Source organism: Numida meleagris, chromosome 6 (assembly GCF_002078875.1).
Source record: "Numida meleagris isolate 19003 breed g44 Domestic line chromosome 6, NumMel1.0, whole genome shotgun sequence".
Taxonomy (NCBI): domain Eukaryota; kingdom Metazoa; phylum Chordata; class Aves; order Galliformes; family Numididae; genus Numida; species Numida meleagris.
In genome coordinates, this window is record NC_034414.1 from 29216960 (window position 1) to 29230567 (window position 13608).

Consider the following 13608-nt stretch of genomic DNA (forward strand, 5'->3'; position numbering starts at 1 on the left):
GGACTGAAATATCATGGGTTTTACATCCATAAGCTCAGACACACTGTCACAATTTAGTTGGAAAAGCTGGCCTTGTGAGCATCAAATTCACAGTACAAAATGCCATACAAAGTGCTTGCCAGTGATACATTATCTTTCTCTTCTTTACTAAATCAATCTAGGTATATTGGAAAGTAAAATTAAATAGAAGTCTGTTCAAGCGAACATGATTCACATCAAACAGATTTCTAAAAACTTGTATGATCATTAGGATTACTGCTTCTTTGTTAACTATTTTCTTTGTTAACTGCTCAAAAATCTGCAGTAAATACTGGGTAAAAAAATGCACACAGCACTGACTGATAATGTATGTGGTCCACATTAGTTTATTTATAGCTTAACGTTTAGATGATGCGGTAAGAGTGGGGTTGGACTAGATGATCTCAAGGACTTCCTTCTAACCTAAACAAATATGTGAAAAGATTTTGAAATAAGTTGTTTAATGTGAATTCCTCCGCTAGTAGGTAAAAATGTTCCATTCAGTTCACAGTAAACAATCTACAAAAGGAAATCTAAATTTGAAATGTGTTTTCAGTTTTTAAAAAAAGCAAGGCAGCAGGTTTTAATTTCTAATGGCTTTTGCATCATCTAAATTCCAGTGCATACTGAGGACAATACAGATGATTTTGCAGTCAAACAAAAACAGATGCATATCAAACTTTGACATGTAAAGCAGAGACAACTTCTGGTTTTCTTGTCTGCCTAATATTTCTTCATGACCCTTATGACCACAGAAACTGGATAACCAAGGCCACTGACCACCTAATCTGCAATCTTGCTTCTAGCAATGACCAATACCTGAACCTTCAGAGGAAGGACAGAAAGTTTGAAGTGACCTACAGCTTCTTATGCAGTGTTGTATGCACAGACAAGTAGTTGGCAGTCCTACGTTCAACATCTTGCAGTCTTCCAGGTGACAAGAGTTGACACATAGCTGTCTTTGTTTCTTTTTAGGATCCACAGAAGTCAAATAGGGAATTAAGCCATCTTTTCCCTTCCCCGACGAACACAACAGAACATTCTTATTTAAACCACTCCAGTACAGGTTGGCAGTGTAAATCAGGCATTTTTTTTCAGCAGCTGCCTCCATTTAATTCCCTTGAACTTACACAGTTTTGGTAATAACCTTTCAAATGGCATTGCTGCAAATCTCAGGCACAGGCCTTCTGCCTGTCTGGTGATTTGAGGCACAAATTCCCTCCTATCACCACAGTACAGATTTAGTGATTCCCGCTTCTGTTCCCTGAACTAAACTAATTTATCAGTGCTCTTCTTATAAAATCTCTCCAGATATTTAAGCCAGATATGAGAATATTCATTCACTGATTCCAAGGTTAGAGAACGTTATTTTGGAGACCATGTGATATTGAAAGACCGAAACACTTTCATACACCGCTTAATTTTATGGGAGGCACTGAAGCAATGGCTCTGCCTGTAGTCACATTCACAACGGTGCTTAAAGTCCTAACTGCAAGCAAACAAAACGTATAAATAGCCCCAGGAATAAATGGGAACAACAATGCATCTACTCAAAATCATTGTGCGCACAGGTTAATCCAAATGCCAAAACAAGTATGCATTTCAATGCTCCCTAGCCTGTCACATAAAGTTGCAAGGGCAAACCACCACGTGACCCTGCAAGCTTTTTATTGAACTGCTAGAGGTGTGCAAACCAGGCAAGTATTTAGACAGGACATTCTGACCTCTGCCTGACCTCACATAAATTTAAGAGAAACATCCTGGTGATAAGCATCAAAGACTTTACAGGCGTATGTCGAGGGCACCTGTATCAGTCAGTAAAACGCAGAACAGGCAAGGGGATTCTCTGTATTTAAGGCATGCTTTACAGCAGCCCCCTAACAACAGACGGACTCCCTCTCTCTCAGGGATGCTAGAGCAGAACATGGACAGCACAGTCAGCGGGTGCTAGCAGCTTGTTGCTTGTGATATGGCTGCTCTGCTTCATAATCGTTGGCTTCTGCTTGGTAGAACACAGTGTTTGTGGAAAAGGATAACACTTGATTTGGGGATTTTGCCAGTCTCAGATGCTTGGTATTTCTCTTGACATTTAAATTCTGTGTATTACTCAGTAACACGTTTGTTACTGTTATAAGCATTTTTGACGTCAACTACATAAATAAAAAATGGAAAACTCACAAAAAGGTAGCAGTATAAAGAACCTCAGGATACGGCACTTTTAAAATTTATTTTTAAGCCATTATTACATTTTGAGGTTGTTGCCTTAGCTTCAGAATGCTTAAGGCTCGTAGTGTACTGCTGCTCAAACCACAAAGACCGAAGAGGTGATTTACAGTGAAGGACAATGTAAGTGTAGTACTCTGAGGAAAAACTCCACAACTGTAAAGCTATTAAACTGGGAATTTGACTGAGAAAAGCTGTAGGGGGGCCACTATTTGGCTTATCTAATACTGGAGAAAGCAACTGGTAATGTTAGATGGTGCTGCACCATCTTTCCAATGATTGATTTAGTAAATCTTTTAAATCTTCTGTTTGGTGAATTTTTGGGTCAGAACCTCTGCAAATTGCTTAAATGAGAGAAATTTTCAGACGTGTATGAACAAGAGGCTTAGTTTGTTTTAAGCTGTTATATGAGGGTTACAGCTGTTCATTTTACATGAAGTGCAAGATACTGCTCTTGGCATAGCAATGTTCAGAGATGCTCCCAATTGTGAGAAAATGATAGATCTAGAGGAAGAAATTGACTGAAATTTTTAATGTAACTGATCATTATTTTCTCTACTGAAGACAGACCAGGTTCACAGACATTAAATTGCTGTGGGTTTTTAAGGAGTACACTTTATTGAGCAAGACAAAAATAAAGGGCAGAGTAAACTGCACAAATTTCTGACTCACTGAAGTTTACTTTGCCTCTGGATATTTTGCATCTAAAAAAAGCTTCATTCTCTGTCAGCTGTGGCCTCTCAGCTCCTTGCAGAAGAACAAAATTAAATTTTACAAATGTGGCAGAATGAGGAAGAAATGAGAGAGACAGATGAAATGTTCTCACAAACTTTCTGCTATACTTCGATTCTACACATCAAACAAATTCTAGTCTTTAAAAATCTGTTTTTTGAGCCAGCTCAACTTCATCTGAATCCCTTCTATTCAGCCCCCAGGAAGGGCTAGGTCAGTGCAACCTCTGCTCTTAACAGAGAAAACAGACATTTTGTCAGCAATTATTTTTAGAAAGATGATGAGGAGTTGATTGAAACTGGAGCTAAAGGTCCTCCTAGATTTGTCTATGCAACTCTCTTCACTAACCTTTAATGTTTACTTTGCATTAGAAGTATGCATGAGTTAAATGGCACAAAGGCATCCCTAACAGTCAGAAAAGTCATTGGGAAAACTGCGCCCCCTCCCAGGAGCGCAACATTCCCCTGCCCCACTCCAAGTTCCCCCCCCCCAGTCAGAAACAAGGAAATATTGAAATACAAACACGGTGATTACCTAGAAAGCAACTTGGCATACTGTTATGTGAACTGAAAAGTTATTAATATCAGTATCAGCTAAGAAAAAAGCATGGGAAATCTGCAATATCAGGAAAAAGGGACAGTTGGATATTCCAAGAATGAAACAATTTATTTGTACAGAGGCTTGTACAGCATCTAGCCAGGAGATCAGCAGCAGTTTTCAATAACACCACTAAAAAAAAAAAAGAGAATAGCATTCAGTACAATTCCTAATCTAAATTAAGAGTCTTTTGGGAGGCTCCAAAGTTTTTCTAGCCAGTGATAATCGATTTCAATGCTGTGAACACAGCCCTTTCCAGGTATTTAAGCAAATGCAATTGTAAGGATACAATAACCAACAAGTTCCACAGACTGCCCAGAAAGCACCTGAACTTCAGAAAAAAAAAAACTCTTAAGTAAAAAGTGAAATTGCAGGCCTTGCCTATCAGAGGTTAAATAAAGAGAGACCCACAGTGCTGACTGCTAGCATTGAAGCCACCTTTGGAAAGCCCAGCTGATTCTTAAGCTTCTTCCTGGATTTCTCTGTTCTCCTTCTCCCAGTGATTTAAAAGAAGAATGCTGTTCAGATGATCAGAAGATCTAAAATATATTTCTCTCTGTCTTTTCTAGGTCATAAAATATACAACTTTTGTCTCTGTTCAGAACTGAATGTGACACAGGCCTACACAAGTAAGGGAGGTCCACGTAGTTTGGACTCTAGAAGATTCTATGGAAGAAATGGCTTTTTTTTCCTATTTATTTATATAATTTCACTGTTCTGCTCATAGATTGCTCAATAATGTTAGGTCTAGTTCTAATATTTCTAACTTTTAAACAACTTGAACAGCTACTGTTTTAAAACAAATAAATCTACCAGAAATGGCTTCATCATTCTCCTTCTTCTACCCCAAAATGTCAGTTTTCTCTTAATTTCAAAAATTGTTGTGCTTTAAACTCCAGCGGGTTAAGCGGGATGCACTACGTTGCTATGACTTACAAGCTATTGGAGTACACAGCAGTGACAAAAAAAAAAAGGTTACAGAATGGATTACTAATGTTCTTGTTAGACACAACAACTAGAAATAGACATTTATGTTGTCACAACTAGAATCAGATAACCTAATTCTAATAAAAAGAGGAGGCACAGAGATTTGCAGTGGATCACAGAACATTTTCTTCTAGGATGGTGGGAAGACTCAAGGTACCAGATCACTGAATCAGCAGTATTTTGGCCTTATCACAGACAGCAGCTCTGATCTCACTAGATAAATGTTGGCAAACATAAGCTGACTCACGAAGCTGATCATTAAGATATCAGTGAATGCACTATGACACCCTTTCTCAAAAAAGAGCTGGACACTCAAGTGGAAATCAAGAAACTCAGAAAACCAGAGAAGAAAACCTTCATTTCTCATACTGTCCTGAGACGTGATCAAACCCTATGTACAGTGGCTGGATATTTCCCAAATGTTTCCCTACAATTTTATTTATTTTTAAGCCTCCTGTTCCTATATTTAGAGTCCTGTTTGCAGTTATCTTAAGGAATACCAAGTCCAATGCAAATCAAGTGCAAAACTGGTCCTACAGCACTGTTATACTACAGGAAGTTGTTTCAGGTCCTCATCTAAGTGCAAGGAAAGCATGGCTTGAAGCCAATAAAAAAACATTAGTTCTGTCCTCCAAAAGTATCGTTAAGTGACAATACTTAATGTATGTCCCCTCTAGAACCACAAAAGAACTGAAAACAATCTCAAGATTTAAACCAAAAGGTACCAGATGTGCATACAGTATCTCGTAGTCAATTTGGTCGTTAAAAAGTGTACTAAGAGCTACACTGGTGCTCTCAAAAAGACAACGTGTTGGTATGATTTGGGCTATTCAACTTTCTCCACTCCTTTGTGTCTGTTTAAAAAGAAAAGTAAAGCTTTATACTGCAAGGTCAAAGCAGTGTGGTTTTCAATCAACAGATAAAAAAAGTAAACAATACAAATCTTGTAAATAAATGAATGCTCCTCAGATGGCAAACTCCTAAATTGTCCCATAAGTCATGAGTAACACTACAGGAGCAAAACAGTTTTAAGCTGAGAACAAACTTTTTAAAAACAAAAAATGGAGTTGAACGGTTCTACACTTCTACACAGCTCTGTATGAAAAAAAATCAGTTCATTCATTTAATTAGAGGAAAAATACACCTTGGAAAGAAACGGTGTTTTGCAAATCATGAAAATTACAGTGCTATTTCCCTTGTAACTAACATACCATTACTGATTTCTAATGTGAAAGACCGTAAAACTGTTAGGCGATGGAAAGAACAGTAAATTCAGGCTATTTGAAGATTTAAACAGAACTATTTCTAGTTTTATTAGGCATATCAAAATCATAGCTAAACCTCAGCAGCAGGCTAGTGCTTTTACGAAAACTGTAGTTAAATCAGTAAAAGTTTATGTTTCTTGGCACATGGACACCATCCCATTAAGTCTCTTTAAAGTCCAGTATCTTGATGGAGGTAACATTTACTGTTTACTATACTTCTGGTTGTTAAGAGTTACCAGGAAGGTCCTGTTTTTCCATGACATCAGTTGCATTCCAACAGAAATGTGTGCCCAGGACCTTCAGTAATGACCGTGGTCTCCAAGAACTGCAACTCTGGCCAAAATCCTCTACACCTGCAGTGCAGCTGAGTAAAATAAAGAAGAATTTACCTGGAATTTCTGACTGGTTCCTTGCAAGTTAGAAATTATTATTTTTGTTTCTCAACTCTTTTGATGGAAGCTGGAGTTGTCAGAACACAATGAAAACACAATTCTTTAAGCCTTTAAGGATACAGATCATATGAGATACCTCAATGTTTAATACTAATATATCCAGTTTCAACAGTAACAGATAAATTCAGTTCTGATATGTTGATGGTATCATACCTCCAAAAAGTATTATTATTTAAGTTTAAAAATAAATATCATAATGCTTTATGTCCTATTTGAAAATATTCAATATCATCAGAGCAACGTTCTCACACTTTTAGAGTCAAGTAAAAAAGTTTGGGAATGTCAGGATTATGTGTGCAGCTCTGATTCTGTCATCCCTGTATCCAGTGCAGTATGCTTCCTTATTTTTTTCTCTTTCCTGTCCACAAATTATCCTCACCTTCATTAATTCACAGGCTGAGGCATTTCAAAACGGAATGAACTCATTTTTCAAAATTAGTATGTCTTACCTGCCTTATGTCTCTCTCTCATCTGTTTGTTTTTCTAAAATGCTGATTAAAATATTCCACTCCCATTAAGACACCATGAAAAGTCAACTGCTAGAGAAACACACAGATTGTACAGCCTTGAATAAAACCCCATGGGGGTGGGAACAATCTTCAGAGCAGGTGTCATGCTGTTTGTAGGAAATAAAGTATGGAGCTACACCCTAAAGACTGAGGGAAAACCAGAACACCATGATAGATATCATCCTAAATGCATCTTAAATGCATCCTAAATTCTAAATAAAGCATGCAGACGGTAGCCATGGAAATATTTAGCAGTAGTAAAGTAGAACAAGAGTTTTGAACTCAAGTTCCATGTATGCTACTAATCTTAATTAATTATTAAGAAGGGCTTAAAGATCACAAACATTAGCTACTATAAAAGCTGAGTATCTTGCAGGCCTTGTTCCAGACCTGCTTTTCCTTTGCACTTAGTCTGCACCTTCCCTCTTCCCTGTCATATCCTAGTCCAATCATCCTCTACTCCAGCTTTTATTTTTGGACTGTTACAGCTAGTTTGAGCATTCCCTCCTCAAGATGCTCGGGTTCTGATTACTTGTCCTGTAAGAAAAATGATGCCTTACACTAACAAAGAGGTTATTTCTGGTAGTTCTCATATTTCCAGAAACAGAAGATGACAGCATCAGCTTTGTAACAATGTTTCACATACACGTATAATGTAGACCAACCTGGTGCATGCATCTTGTTTAGACAATTGAGTAATTATCTATAAATATTTGGCCCGTGTTAAACATCAATGCAATATCCCACTGTGGCAAGTTAACCTTGGCTGGTCTTCAGGTGCTCCCCCAGTCACACTCTCACTCCCTCTTCTCAACTGCACAGGGGAGTAAGAAAGATGAAATATCTTGTGGATGAAAAAGCTTGTGGTAAGGATAGGGAGATCGCTCACCAGTTACCGTCACAGGCAAAACATGATTCAAAATGAGGAACTTAATTTAATTTACTGCCAATTAGAAAAGCAGTACTTATGTTAAAAAACTGTGCCAAAAACTGTTACATGCTTATTAATATAAATCATTGTTTTCCAGTAAAGAAGAATTTTCTCACTTGGAACACAGTCACTCATTATGTTTCTCTGTCTTTTGTTTCTTTAACTGTAAAAATGGGTAAAAGAATAAACTAGGTATATTTTTGGTAATAGTTATCAATCAGGTGAGTTTATTAAATCTTTACCTACATGACCAGGATGTGGTAGTTTTGCAAATTTACAGATGCTGAAAGACAAGAAAAGGGTAATACTTGGCCATCAGTACTAAGGATACAGGCATCGAGAGCTGCTGTTTTGGGAGTAGAGAAAAATTAATGTACAGTTATCTTACCGAACGTGTAAGGGACCATAAAGTTATTAAGGTAAAGACACCTGCCATTCAAATGAAGACAACTCAAAAGGAAATAGGAAATCAAATCGAAAGGGAAGTTGATGGCTCTCCAAAAATCTGGAAATCATTGAAGGACACTGATGAAGACCCAGTGGACTTTTGAGAGTAGTGAAGAAATTAGTGATTTGCATGCAAAAATTTACTAGTTTTATACTTTATAAAATGTCCTTTCAGAAGACAGCGGTACTCTCTTCAACTGTCATGACACTCCATGAATAAACAATTAATATTGTTTTGTTACATTTAATGGTACTCCAATAGCAAAACATATAAATACATTGAGAGTGCTGTTGTCTTATTAGCATTTTTCCTGCATACTGTAACTTACGTGCAATTCAGCTTTCACAACTATCCAGTCTCTTCATAAATCAGTTCACTAGAACACAGAAGAACAAGAGTCCAGAACCAACAAAAAACAGTTTTTAACAGTGTCTAAGATGTCTGTTCTTAGGTTTTCAATTAAAACAATTTTGTGGTATTCAGATCTTACGCTGAGGACTCAGACTGTAAACAATATACTTAACTAAACAGGAAACTACTGTATGATCCATAAAATGTAATTAGAGTTGCTTCCTTCTGTTCTTTCACACTAGGGCACATAAACTTCACACAACTGATTCACAGTTGAAACACAAACCTAACTGGGAAAGCTATCCCCTGAGGAATCTAATGTGTACATTATAAAATGAAGGAATTCCTAATCTTTTGTTGTTCCTAATGCTACCATGTCATGCAATTTGATTTAAAAAATGCATATTCATTAGAAGCACAAATCTTTAGGTCAGGAAGACAAACATGACCATGATCATCTGCTGAGAAAGTTGTAGCAATGAGATTCTCATTCATTATTTCTTTAAGAAACAGATCTTAAATACTGTACTCAGGACCACAAGACAATGGGGTGCAAACACTGTAAAATTCCTGTAACTCGAGTTTTGATTAGCTGCCTTTACAGCATGTTCAGAAAGCAACAGTTCCCACTATATGTACTTGACTTTGTTTACACTAGGAATCTACAGAGTTGCAAATTTATTTTAAACTGGAACTAGAACTAGTTTGTGTACACTTCAGACCTTCTCCATCCTTCTTATTATTTATGTGATTTATTCATCACATACCATCACTAAAGAATCCTATCCCTTTGCCTGAAACCAGAGGAGAGTGATGGGAAGCTAGAAGAAACACACTGGCTGAATATATAGAGCCGTACCTACAAGTTATTTATTTAGTTATAAGCAACTGACAGCAATTTATTCCTTCTTGCAGACAGCAACTTTTTCTCCATGAAACATGCCATATACTTATAAATACAGTTCTTTGATGAAATCACCTGCTTTCACAGACTAGATCTGCACAGCTCAAGCAGCCTGGAACACCATGCGTACCTCAGTATGGATTATTACTATCTTGCTGCAGTAAAGAATGATGAAATCAGAGATGCCCATGAACCAAAACGTAAAAGTTAGTTTCTAACTGTACTATTTTTGATGCATTTCTGATTTCAGATTTGAATGTTACAGTGGTCTCACCTTTAGAAGTCCAAGCCTGTTCACTTGAAATGCAGTCTTAGGTCATTTCCCTCATGGTTTGAGGAAAGTTAGATTTGAATCAGATTCCAGATCCAACCTGGATGATTTTGACCCTGTAGATGACTTCCTCTTTTTGATCTTTTCCTCCCTGCTGCTCCCTCTCCTCTCCAAATACACACCAGCTGGCTCTAGCCCAGCAGCTTTTTGAGGTCTGGGTTAAATAGTCAGAAATTTAGAAGCAATTCCTGGATCTCAGTAATTAATACATTATTTCTTTCCCAGTCATGCAGAATAAATGTCGATTCATTTTATATTTAGGGTTAGTATTTATAGACATCCTTTATGCACTACAGAGTTGAAGATTAGAAAGAAAATAAGCTCACTAATATGAGGGGGAAAAACGGGAGGAGAACCTAAGCCAACTTAAACCTGATCTAGTGCCTCTCTGTGCAGTTAAGACAGAAGCTGTATGTCCAGCTGAACAAACAACTAACAGACAGAAATTCTGAATAGCAGCAGCAGTTAATAAGCTTATTTTAAAATATAATGCATTCATTTCAATCCCCATGGAAAAGGTAATCACCAATGGGCTTGGAACAGCACCAGCACTAGTTCAGCAGAGCCATTTCCTTCAATAAATACACTGCCTCTCTCAAGCAGAGGAGGACAGAATGGCACAGTTCAGTTGCTATTGCCCTGCTTGCCCCACCTTGAAATATTTGTGTTTGGGGGTAGTGCTGACTAGTGAGACATATGTTCCTGTGCCTAAGTTCTGCTGAGGTCAAACTATTTTCTTATCTTGCTCTGCTTCCCTAAAGAGAAGTTAATTACACAAGTTGAAAGCACAATAGCAATTTTCCTTTCTACCATGCCTTTCATGTCCAGCGATTTGAAAACACACATTACCTCCTCTGGCTCTGGGGTTGAGCACTGAATTTCACAGAACGCCGCAGTTTACAGTAAAAGCACAGAGCAGTCTGGATAGAAAATTAAAAAACCAAACCAAACAAAACAAAAAGCAGCTGTGTGTGACAGCTTCTCAGTCCATCTTGTATTTATGATAATGCAAGGTTCGGCCTCTGGTTGTTTTTACCTTACACGTGTCTGCACTGCCTTACAGAGACCACATGAAAATCCAATCCTTAAATTCTGTCAGAATTCATAAATCTCAGGGTTGGAACAACACAAGCTTTGCAGAGGTTTAGAATAATACTAAACAAAGCAGAAATTGATAGAAATAATAAGGAAAAATTAGAATTAAACAAAGTAAGGAGAGAAAAAAGATTCAGAACAGTCCTGAATTACTAACATTTGCACGTAAATTGTCTACTTGAAAGTACAACTTTTAAAGTGGGCAAGCATGGACACAGGAAATGGACATACAGAATAGTAACTGAATCCAAGGTATGAAATTACTGAGAGCTAAGATCACACACTCAACTACAAAGGCCTAAAAATTGTACCAAAAGCTGTCATGTACGTGTATTCCATGGTATAAGCAACTGTATCACTTGACGGGGAAAAACTGTTATGATACTGCTATTAAAGTCCAGAATTATAACATAATACTCACACTGGAAGGTTTCTGAAAAAGAGTACAAGAAGTCTAGAGATGGCCAGCAGCATGGCATATTATGCAAGTTTTAACTCTGAAAGAAGTTAAAACTCTTGAAAGAAACAAAACAAACCTTGTAGGTTCCTTGACAGATAAAATGCTTGTGAATCACTTTCTGAAACACAAGGAGCTGCACTGTTGCAGTGCAGCTGGGCAACATGGGCTCTTTCAGAAGTAACAGAACTGTAATTATTGATCTGAACCGTTTTATTTCACAATGTCATGCAGAAAAACAAGCTTATGGTTGACAGTAAATCCCTCCCAGAATGAAATATACTATACATGAAGGAAAGGCTAACAACAACTAAGACCAACATCACATTCCGCCAGACATATTTGGTAGAGTAGCTCTGCAACACTGAACTTCTGATCAGAAATAACCAAAGTTAACCCTTGTGTAGCTTTTTAGTTTCCCAGTTTCATTCAGCACAGTTTTAATGCTAGGAAGGAGCCAGATCAATATGCCATGCATTTCAGATGTTCATTTTTCAGCTGAGAATCACTAACAGACTCTTTCTCAGAAATAACCTCCCAAATGCTGTCAGGTATTCACCTTCCATGCATGAAACCGTGGAAAGGAAAAGAAATAAGGATTTAAAGACCACACCACTTCTGAGTACAAGGTTCAGGAACAGTTCCAGATTCAAGGTGAAATAGCACATGACAGACCTAGAAGTTCTCAGTCTTAAAAGAGCAGTTAACTTTTAAGAGGAAAATATCACAGGATCACAGAAATAGACAGTGGAAAGGGTAGAGCCTTGAAAGACATGAATACTTAATGCAAGAAGGCAGTACCAAAGATAACGTCCTAAGGAAAAAGTCAAAAATAAACTCTTTCAAACACATTGCTACAAAATATAGCAATTAAAATGCGAAAGCAGAACATTTTTAACAAGTGCTAAAGAGGGAGGACAGAGAAAAATTCTTGGAAGAGGTCTGCAGCAGGTCTCACAGAGATTATCCATACTGCACATAACAGTAATATCCAACCCAAGTGTCCTGAATATATTGAAGAAAGCATGTTTGTGAAGTTTCTTAATACAAAGTTAAGAGTGCTCAAAATTCCTCAAATGGTTATTTCCTTGTATCACACATGCTAACAGACTTTCTTACCAGCTCAGAAATGACCACTGTGTTTCGCATTGCATTCTTTCCTCCAAGGAAACAAATTTTGCAAGCTAACCATCACCAACCAGCTTCCAGAACTGAGCTTTTCAGCATCAGAAGGGATAGCTGGCAAGAAAAGAAGACAAAAAGGTACTAAAGGGGAAAAGAAGTAATACACTGTAGTATTGTGGAGCCACTGCTAGGCACACAACGGTGGAAAATTATCTGAATTCTTTAAATGCAAGTTTATTTTAATTTTGTGAGCAAAATGTCACAGGAGAAAAAGCTTGCTGCCAAACTATACAATCACATGTAGCCTCATCATTAATTTGAAAAGACAAACCTCACCAGATAGAATCAAAGAACAAAGCAAGTGGTGATAAAAAAGTTCATTATATTTCCCTAATAGTTGTCAAATCAGTCTGTTAGATGGGATGGAAGACATGTGAATACTTCAAACACACACAGAGCTGCCCTAGCAGCCCCATGAAGAGCAGTCAATAACATCACCTGGCACAACAACGCTGTCCTGTGCAGCAGGGTGAGGTCATCCCAATTCTCTTACAAAATCCCATGAAATATTTGGTTTTTACCCAAGTTCTCCCCAGGGCAGATCACAGTTCAACTTCAGCTACATAAGCAGTAATCCCTCTTCCAAATATCTACAAACAAATAAACTGTGCCTTTTAAATTCTACTAATCCATAAAAATACTGTTTGTAATTAAAAATATAACGTGGCTTTCAATACTCAGAGTAAACTCCTTATATAATAAGAGTTACCCAACAACTCAGAAAAAATTCTTCTTTACATGATGGGTGCAGAGAAACGAATGACAGCAGAATTAGTTTTCACTGTGCTATTTTACACTCCATTCACAAGTCAGAAATAGCACAGGTCAGTGTTAACTTAGGACAAAGACAAATCCCATCTTTTGGAAAAGGAAAGCAGTTTGACCTCTGTCAGTGGTCATTATACCTCTACAGTGGATTTAAAAGATCAGGTGGTCTAAGAACTCTTTGTCTCCTTCAGTGCAAACTCGCATGTGCTATCTATGTTAAGCCAGTCCAGACAACTTGCTGGTGAACAGTCCAAAGGGTACTTACGCAATTTGTTTGCCAAGTTAATGATAATAACAAGCAACATGGGGGCAATTTCTTGCACTATTCCACCTAAAAATGCTGCAGTGGTCTGCC

At 37.5% G+C, this 13608-nt stretch overlaps 1 protein-coding gene and 1 long non-coding RNA gene across 16 annotated transcripts in view; both read right to left on the reverse strand.

The window, feature by feature from the left end:
• Positions 1-13608, reverse strand: part of RAD51B (RAD51 paralog B) — a 350163-nt gene that overhangs the window by 249697 nt on the left and 86858 nt on the right. The gene's annotated exons all lie outside the window — the stretch shown is intronic.
• Positions 3675-10562, reverse strand: LOC110402077. The gene is made up of 3 exons (XR_002440884.1): positions 9692-10562; positions 8491-8538; positions 3675-6186 (listed from the first exon to the last, which is right to left on the reverse strand). It is a non-coding gene; the product is annotated as an uncharacterized LOC110402077 (long non-coding RNA).